The sequence below is a fragment of the Trachypithecus francoisi genome, unplaced genomic scaffold (assembly GCF_009764315.1).
Source record: "Trachypithecus francoisi isolate TF-2019V2 unplaced genomic scaffold, Tfra_2.0 Lachesis_group5, whole genome shotgun sequence".
NCBI lineage: Eukaryota > Metazoa > Chordata > Mammalia > Primates > Cercopithecidae > Trachypithecus > Trachypithecus francoisi.
In genome coordinates this window covers 39189134-39197859 of record NW_022681470.1, presented here as the reverse complement: position 1 = coordinate 39197859, position 8726 = coordinate 39189134, and positions in this window count along the sequence as shown.

Here is an 8726-nt window from a genome sequence, read left to right as displayed (position 1 = left end):
CATGTCATGATTTGTCTGTGAAAGCCATGTGCCAAGAACTGAGAGCAACCTCTAGAGCAGAAGATTCAACTGGTTCCTGTTGGCTTCCTGACCCATACGAACTGTGAAATGGTCAGTTTTCATTGTGTGTGCTCCTAAATTTGTGTTAATTTGTTACAAAGCAATAGGAAACTAGTAAAGGTGGTGTTAAATTTTAGTAAAGGTTTATCCAGCACTGTGAGCAGTAGAAAACACTGTATCATACTGAGACTTGTGGCCCTGTAACAGAAAGATTTTATCCAAAATGAACTAGGTGTACAAAGAGGAGCTAGTACCATTCTTACTGAAACTCTTCCAAAAAATCTAGGAGGAGGGATCCCTTCTTAACTCATTCTACAAATCCAGTATTACCCTAATACCACAATCAGGCAAGAATACAACAGAGCAAGACTCCATCAACAAAAAAAAAAAGAAGAAGAAGGAGAAGGAGAAGGAAGAATTCAATGTCATTTTCTATAGCCACACAAAAAAATAAAAACTAGAAATACATTTGACCAAAGAGGTGAAAGATCTCTACAAAGAAAACTACAAAATACTGACAAAATAAACTGTAGAAGACACAAATAAACGGAGAAACATCCCGACCTCCCATAGTCATAAACGGGAAGAATCAATATGGTTAAAATGACCATATTACCCAAAGCAATCTACAGATTCAATGTAATTCTTATAAAATTGCCATCATTATTTTTCACAGAATTAGAAAAGCAATCCTAAAGTTCATATGGCTCTATAGAAAACCCTAAATAGCCAAAACACTCCTAAGCAAAAAGAATAAAGCCAGAGGCATTACATTGCCTGACTTCAAATTATACTACAAAACTAAAGTAACTAAAACAGCAAGGTATTGGTACAAAAATAGACTCACAGATCATGGTACAGAAATAAAGCCACATACCAACAACCAACTGATCTTCGATAAAGTGGAGAAAAATAAAGAATGGGGGAAAGAGATGCTAAATGGTGCTGGGTAAACTGGTTAGCTATATGCAGAAGAATAAAACTGGACCCCTATCTCTCACTATATACAAAAATTAAAAGGAAATTGATTAAAGACCTAAATGTAAGACCTGAAACTATAAAAAAAACCTAGAAGGACACCTAAAAAAAAAAAAAAAAAAACTCTTCTGGACATCAGCCTAGCTAAAGAATTTATGGTAAAGACTCCAAAAGCATTTGTGCAACAAAAACAAAAATAGACAAATGGGACTTAAACTGAGATGTTTTTGCACAGCAAAGGAAATCATCAACAAAATAAACACACAAGCTACATAATAGGAGAAAATATTTACAAATTTTGCCTCCAACAAAGGATTAATGTCCATAATCTACAAGAAACTCAATTCAAGGAGAAATAAATGAACAATTCCATTAAAAACTAGGCCAAGGACAAGAACAGACATTTCTCAAAAGAAGAAATACAAGTGACCAACAAACACCTGAAAAAATGATCAACATCAAAAATCATCAGAGAAATGCGAATTAAAACCTAACTGAGATACCAACTCTCAGCAGTCAGAATGGCTTTCATTAAAACGTCAATAAATAAATAAATAAATAAATAAAACCCAGATGTTTCCTTGTATTTTATTTTGTTTATGTTTTTGTTATTATTATTTTTGAGACAGTGTCTCATCCTGTCACCCAGGCTGGAGTGCAGTGATATGAATACAGCTCACTGTAGCCTAGAACTCCTGGACTTAAGTGATCTTTATTGCCTCAGTCTTCCTAGTAGCTGAGACCACAGGTGGGCATCAACACGCAAGGGTATTTTTTTATTTTTATATTTTGTAGAGGCAAGGTCTTGCCTTGTTGCCCACAGCCAGTCTTGAATCCTACTCTTAAGCTATCCTTCTACCTTGGCCTTCCAAAATGCTGGGATTACAAGTGTGAGTTACCTCACCTGTCCAAAAAACAACAGATATTGGTGAGGATGCAGAGAAAAGGCAACATTTGTATACTACTGGTGGGAATGTAAATTAGTTCCACCTGTATGGAAAACACTATGTACATATTTCAAAGAACTAAAAATAGAACTACCATTCAACCCAGCAATCCCACTATGGGCTATCTACCCAAGGAAAAGAAATCGTTATATAAAAAGACACCTGCACTCATGTGTTTATTGCAGCACTATTCACAAAAAGCAAAGTCATGGATCCAACCTAAATGTCCACCAAGAGTTGATTGGAAAATGTGGTATATATACACCATGGGATACTATGCAGCCATAAACAAGAACAAAATCATGTCCTTTACAGCAACATAGATGGAGTTGGAGGCCATTATCCTAACTGAACTGAGGCAGAAGCAGAAAATAAAATATTGCATGTTCTCAGTTACAGGTGGGAGCTTTCTCCATCTTTATGTCCATGAGTGCCATTGTTATTAAACAAATGATACTTATGGACATAAAGATAGAGAAAACAGACTCTAGGGACTCCAAAAGATGGGGGATAGGGAGATAGGGTTTAAAATTACCTACCGGGTACGATGTCCAATATTAGGTGATGGGTACACTAGAAACTCTACCCCCGCCATGATGCATGTAATACCAATGTCCAATGTAACAAACAACTACCCCCGAATCTAAAAATTAAAAAAAATAATAAAATGAAGCAGATACTGTTGAGAAGCAGCAGCTTCACAGCCATTTACTTCTTGTGCTCCTTACTTCATAAGGAAGCCTTTGTGAACTTAGGTTCCTGAGCCCCAGAAAGCAGGTGACTTAGACAGGGCACATAAGTATTGTAGACCTGAGATATTGAAGGCAGGGGAGAGGATTGGGTGAGAATAATTAGCTTAACCCTTCAGATGGTTGGTCATAATTGATGGCCAGGAGTTGCATTTACATGATCTTCCTGTAGTCCTCTTAGAGAAATGGTAGACAGCATGTATTAACTAACTAACTGATTTAAAGAGATAAACCCTTCAATCTTATTGGCTTAACACAATAGAAAGTTATTAATCCCTACACATAAAGTTGAATGCCAGCATTCCTAGTTGGCAGGGAGCTTTCCATATAGTCTTTCAGAAGCCAGGGTCCACCCATCCCGTGTCTTTGCCCTTCTGCAGCGCCCCCCAGTTCTCTATGTTCAGCCAACAGATATGAAAAAAGAAATGGGGAGCAGGAGGGAGGCTTCCATGGGCCATGCCTTGAAGTGGAATACAGCACTTCTATACACATTCCATTGGCTCGAGCTCAGTCTCCAAGAGGCTGAGAAACGTAGTCCCTGCCTGGGTAGCCCCCTTCCACCGCTCTACCTGTGGGAGGGAATGAGACTTTCACATAGCTGTATTGTTCACATGAAACTTGAAGTTTAGAGGGATTCCCAAACTGCAGAATGAAGAATCCTGAACAAAAGGAAGCAAAGGTTAACTCCTAACTAGGGGATGCATATTCTGGTTTGGAAGAGAAATGATCTTGGAAAAACAGATTCAGGGAGCTTGAGTTCTGTCCTCAGCCACAGGTTATGAGTCCATAGCACGGTCATAAGAGAAGATATAGGAATAACAGAGGTAGGGGCCAGGTGCAGTGGCACTTTGGGAGGCCAGTGGGTTGCGGATCACTTGAGATCAGGAGTTCAAGACCAGTCTGGCCAACATGGTAAAACTCTGTCTCTACTAAAAACACAAAATTTAATTGCCATGGTAACACATACCCGTAGTCCCAGCTACTTGGGAAGCTGAGGCAGGAGAATTGCTTGAATCCGGGAGGCATAGGTAGCAGTAAGTTGAGATTGCACCACTGTACTGGATCCAGCCTGGGCAACAGAGTGAGACTTTGTCTCAACCATCCCCCCCCCAAAAAAAAAGGAATAACAGAAGTAGGGTGAGTACATGCTTCCACCTTGACAAAAGTTTCCATAAGAAAAAGAAGTTTGCAGCTATTGAAATGTGATCATTGAAAAGTACCTGAAACCAATTATACAAATGGTGAAAACGAAGTCATGGTTATGCAATGGAGGTACAAAGCTCACATTATACACAATTTTGAAGAGAAAAATTATGAGCTAGTGTGCCAGGTGAAATCAAGGATATATGACTCTTTTTTTTTTTTTTTTTTTGAGTCTCACTCCGTCGCCCAGGCTGGAGTGCAATGGCACAATCTCAGCTCACTGCAACCTCCACCTCCCAGGTTCAAGCAATTCTCCTGCCTCAGCCTCCCAATTAGCTGGGATTACAGTCACCCACCACCACACCCAGCTAATGTTTTGTATTTTTAGTAGAGATGGGGTTTCGCCATGTTGGCCAGGCGAGTCTCGAACTCCTGACCTCAGGTGATCCACCTGCCTAGGGCTCCCAAAGTGCTAGGATTACAGGCGTGAGCCACCGCGCCCAGCCAAAGGATAGATGACTCTTGAACTAAAAAATTAGAATGCTGCTTTCTATTTCTTTTATTTTTTTCTCTTTGTCTTTCCTTTTTCTTTTCTGATCTAACTTTTTTGCTGTGCCTCACCTGAATGCCTGGGCCAGTGGTGCAGATGCAGGCAGCAGGAAGTTTTCCAGCTCTTATAAGCCTTGTTTTCGTAAGTCAGTGACAAATCCCAAAGCTTAGTAAACCTTACTTCAAATAAGATGAAAGTTTGAAACATGAGCAGATGAGCTATCTCTGACCTTGTTCTGATTTCCCTGGACCCACTCTCTGTATGGCCTTCTCAAGCCTCCAGCCTTCTGACCTTCTCTTCCTAAGGTGTACTTGGCCTTGCCAACGATGTCCCTCCTAAACAAAGTTAAATTAAAATATGCCTTTGAAAAATATCAGAATCTGTGGAAAAATCCCACAGTCATTAAGAAGTTTATAGTGTAGTACTCTAGATGCCATTTCTGATCAAACTTCTACCTCTTCAATGAACTGCTTCTTTCACTAAAATTTTAAAATGGATATTTCCCTCAACAGGTCATTCAATTCCATCCAATATCTGTGCAATCCAACATGGTAGCCATTAATCACATGTGGCTATTGAGAACTTGGAATATGGTTTGTCTAAATTGAGATGGGCTATAAGTGTAAAATATACACTGGAGTTTGAAGATTCTGTATGAAATAAGAAAGATAACATACTTCATTCAGGCTGGGCATGGTGGCTTATGCCTGTAATCCCAGCACTTTGGGAGGCCAAGGTAGGCAGATCACCGGAGGCCAGGAGTTTGAGACCAGCCTGGGCAACATAAGGAGACCCTATCTCTGCACAAAATTTTAAAAATTGGCTGGTGTGGTGGTGTATACCCGCACTCCTCGCTACACAAGAGGCTAAGGCTAGAGAATAACTTCAGCACAGGAGTTTGAGGCTTCAGTGAGCTATGTATGCATCCCTGCACTCTAGCTTGGGTGACAGAGTGAGACCCTGTCTCTTAAAAACAAAACAAAATAAAACAACCTGTGGCTCATGCCTGTAATCCCAGTGTTTCAGGAGGCCAAAGCAGGTGGATCACTGGAGACCAGGAGTTTGAGACCAGCCTGGCCACCATGGTGAAACCCCATCTCTACTAAAAATACAAAAATTAGCTGGGAGTGCTAGTACACACCTAATGGGAGTTGGGAGGCTGAGGCACGAGAATTGCTTGAACCTGGGAGACGGAGGTTGCAGTGAGCTGAGACTGCACCATTGCACTCCAGCCTGGGTGGCAGAACAAGACTCTGTCTCAAAAAAAAAAAAAGAAAAAAGTAACTCATAACTTTTATATTAATTACATTTTGAAATAGTATTTCTAATATATTGGGTCAAATCTCACTAAAATCAATTTCACCTTTTTTATACTTATTGAATGTGGGGGTTGGAAAATTTAAATTTACATGTGATGTTTGATTTATATGAAACAGAAGTAGTCTAAAAAGTAGTCTAAATAGTTCCCTAATGTGTGTGTGTATGTGTGCATGTATGCATGTGTGCGTAGATGTGTTGTGCCTTCAACTAAACAATGAGCTCTTAGAGGGAAAGAATTTGTCTTTATACTCCTTTATAAGCCCTGCAGACTCAGAAGGGTCCACAGCAGTTAGAAAACCCAATGTTTACTGTGTTCCTGAGGACATTCTTGAGTACTCTGGCATTTCACGATGCCAGACAAAAGGCAGTGGTTTTACCTGGGCTCCCTCGGGAATGTGGGGCGGCAGGTGGTGAGGCAGGTCTTGGCGGAGTCTCACCATGGAGCAGCTGGGCCAGGAGGGACCTCCTGGACGCCAGTAGTCAAGCGACTTTTGGAAACTCAGTTTCCCATTGTTTAGGAAAAACTTTTTTTTTTTTTTTTTTTTTTTTTTTTTTTTTTGAGACGGAGTCTTGCTCTGTCGCCCAGGCTGGAGTGCAGTGGCCGGATCTCAGCTCACTGCAAGCTCCGCCTCCTGGGTTTACGCCATTCTCCTGCCTCAGCCTCCTGAGTAGCTGGACTACAGGCGCCCGCCATCTCGCCCGGCTAATTTTTGTATTTTTAGTAGAGACGGGGTTTCACCGTGTTAGCCAGGATGGTCTCGATCTCCTGACCTCATGATCCGCCCGTCTCGGCCTCCCAAAGTGCTGGGATTACAGGCTTGAGCCACCGCGCCCGGCCAGGAAAAACTTTTAAACCGTGTTTTTCCTCTGCTTTCACACCACAGCATTCAACACAGAAAACTTCTGTAAGCAAATGTGGGGGGTTTTCCTTCACACGCACCAAGTGGCAGACACCAGCAGGGTGTTGGTAATTAAATTCCAACACTATCTACCTGGAGATAGCGTCAGATCCCACAGGGTGAGGGCTCAATCGCCAACACTGCCCCTCCAACAGCAGCTGCAAGCACGGACTTTCAGAACTTCTGACGACCAACTTTAAGTTGGGGTTCCCATAACCCTGCTCTTTGGATTTGATTAATTTGCAAGAGCAACTCACAGAACTCAAAGAAACACATCTGCCAAGTTACTATAAAGGATATTGCAAAGAATAGAGATGAAGAGATGTGTAGCGTGAGGTACGGGGGAAGGGGCACAGGGCTTCCATGCCCTCCATAAGTGTGCCACCCTCTAGGAACCTCCACTTGTTCAGCCACCTGGAAGCTCTCTCAACACTTCTTTGGCCTTTGGGCTTTTTTTTTTTTTTTTTTTTTGAGATGGAGTCTCACTCTGTGGCCCAGGCCAGAGTGCAGTGGTGTGATCTCGGCTTATTGGAACCTATACTTCCCAGGTTCAAGCAATTCTCCTGCCTTAGCCTCCTGAGTAGCTGGGATTACAGGCGTGCACCACCTTGCCCAGCTAACTTTTTGTATTTTTAGTAGAGACGGGGTTTCACCATATTGGCCAGGCTGGACTTGAACTCCTGACCTCAAGTGATCCACCCACTTCAGCCTCCCAAAGTGTTGGGATTACAGGCGTGAACCACCTCACTCAGCCCTTTGGGCCTTTTAAGGAGACTTCATTGATCGTCCATGAATGATGCATGGATAACTATGTCAAAATGTGATTGGATAAAAAGGGCATGATGGAAACCCAGGAAGGCCTGTCTGTTCAGATTCTTCTTGGTCTCTCCATGCAACATTCCTTCCTGCAGAGTATGGGGCAGGACCCTCTCTGGAATGAAGGTCTTATGACCTGAAATCAGATTAGGCAAGTGAACTCGCCTTGGGCAAGTGAAAGGAGGGGAGGAGAAGGTCAGAGAGAGATTCTGTTTCCTGAGGTGTGCTTCTAAAGCCTAAAGTGCTCCCAACATTATGACAAAAGACTGTCTCAGGGTTAAGGGAGATATGAACTAGGAGCCATGGACAAAAGCCAACATGTATATAATCACAATATCACACCCATGAAACAGCTTTCCAGGTACTTCGTGTCCACAGACTCTGGAGCTGTCTGGCAGTTCTGCTAATCATTCACCACCTTTGGCTCCTTGCTCAGCTGCTTGTGGGCAGTGTCTGGTTTGGGATGGGCGATTCCTATCTTCAAAGTCCTGGGATCAGGATGTTCATGTTTTAACGAACTATGTGCAACCTTGATGTCTGGCCAAGGCGGAGGACTGAACATCCCAGACAGGACCGTAAGTGGGGCTACATGTCCTGCATTCATGCCACATTCAACCTCCCGTTGCTGTTGAGTCAGTGCTGCTGTTCTCCCTCCTCTTCTGACCACTGGTGCCCAGCTCTCAGCTGCAAGGAGCATCTATGGCAACGAGTGTGTGAGCCGGAATAAGCTCTGCTACTCCCACCTTGTGTGGACCACAGACCTGAGGTTTAAGAAGCAATATTAAGAGTAACCATTGTGATAGATGCCATATACTGCCCCCTCCACCAAAAGAGAGTGACCAAATGCAATTATTCTTGAGGTCTGAACACCATAGCTCCTGGAGGAGCAACAGACTGCCTGCTTCTCCCAGGACAAATCCAGGAACCAAGGAGAGTTCCTGGGGTTCTCTTCTCTGTGATTCACTTCGGAAGTATTGCTCTCAGATTTTCCCTTTGAATCGCCTTCCTCTGGGCATTCAGGTCTACAGTGCTTCCATGTATTTTGATAGTTCACCAAAAGGGAGAAGGAGACAGGAGACAAACATGCTCACCTCTGTGTCGCAACGTCCATGCCTTTTTATGTTCACTGTAGGAAAAATTAAGTCCAATGCTCACTTTTTGTAGATAAGGGTATGACATTCAGGAAATCAAGAGAAAACTAGAACTAGAACCCAGATTCTGACTTCACATCAATGTATTTTCCACTTCCTCCTGGTGCCTTCTG